We start from the raw sequence: 495 nt of genomic DNA, 5'->3' as shown, positions 1-495 counted from the left end.
TGCCTGAAGCCGGAATTGAACCGGCGCGCATGGATTTTCAGTCCACCGCTCTACCAACTGAGCTATTCAGGCTTAAAAGTCTATCCTACATCTTCATCACAAGGTCAGGTTGCCCGTCTCGCGTTGTGGGGTATTTTTATAAGTATCGGATTTATCCGATGTTGTCAACATAAATAATAGTATATTTCCATTTGTTTGATTGATGGGCACAGATAAACACAAAAAAAAGGCCCGCAAAAGCGGGCTAATTAAAAATAGCGATAAGCTGAAATTTTTTATTAAAAACTTTGGCAGGTGATTCCCATGGCTGTGTTCCAACAATTTGTTGTTGCGGGGGCTACGGAAGCCGGAGCTGGCAAAATAGGCTTTTGCAAATCTTTTGACATCTTATCTATAGCAATTAAGGAATTTTGGCGGGATTGACGCGCTGCAGAAATGAGACTATCGCCCGCTTTAATATTGTGCGCAATACATGCTTGTATTTCTGACTTTGGA

The 495-nt window shown here is 41.8% G+C and overlaps 1 non-coding gene across 1 annotated transcript; it reads right to left on the bottom strand.

Annotated features, from left to right (window-relative positions):
* On the bottom strand, positions 1-72 carry TRNAF-GAA (transfer RNA phenylalanine (anticodon GAA)). The gene has a single exon. It is a non-coding gene; the product is annotated as a tRNA-Phe (tRNA).
* Between the last annotated feature and the right edge of the window lie 423 nt (positions 73-495).

Source organism: Trachymyrmex cornetzi, unplaced genomic scaffold, assembly GCF_001594075.2.
Source record: "Trachymyrmex cornetzi isolate Tcor2-1 unplaced genomic scaffold, Tcor1.1 scaffold4668, whole genome shotgun sequence".
In the NCBI taxonomy this organism is placed as follows: Eukaryota; Metazoa; Arthropoda; class Insecta; order Hymenoptera; family Formicidae; genus Trachymyrmex; species Trachymyrmex cornetzi.
The sequence above is the reverse complement of the archived record's forward strand: the minus strand, read 5'-3'. Positions and strand labels throughout refer to the sequence as shown.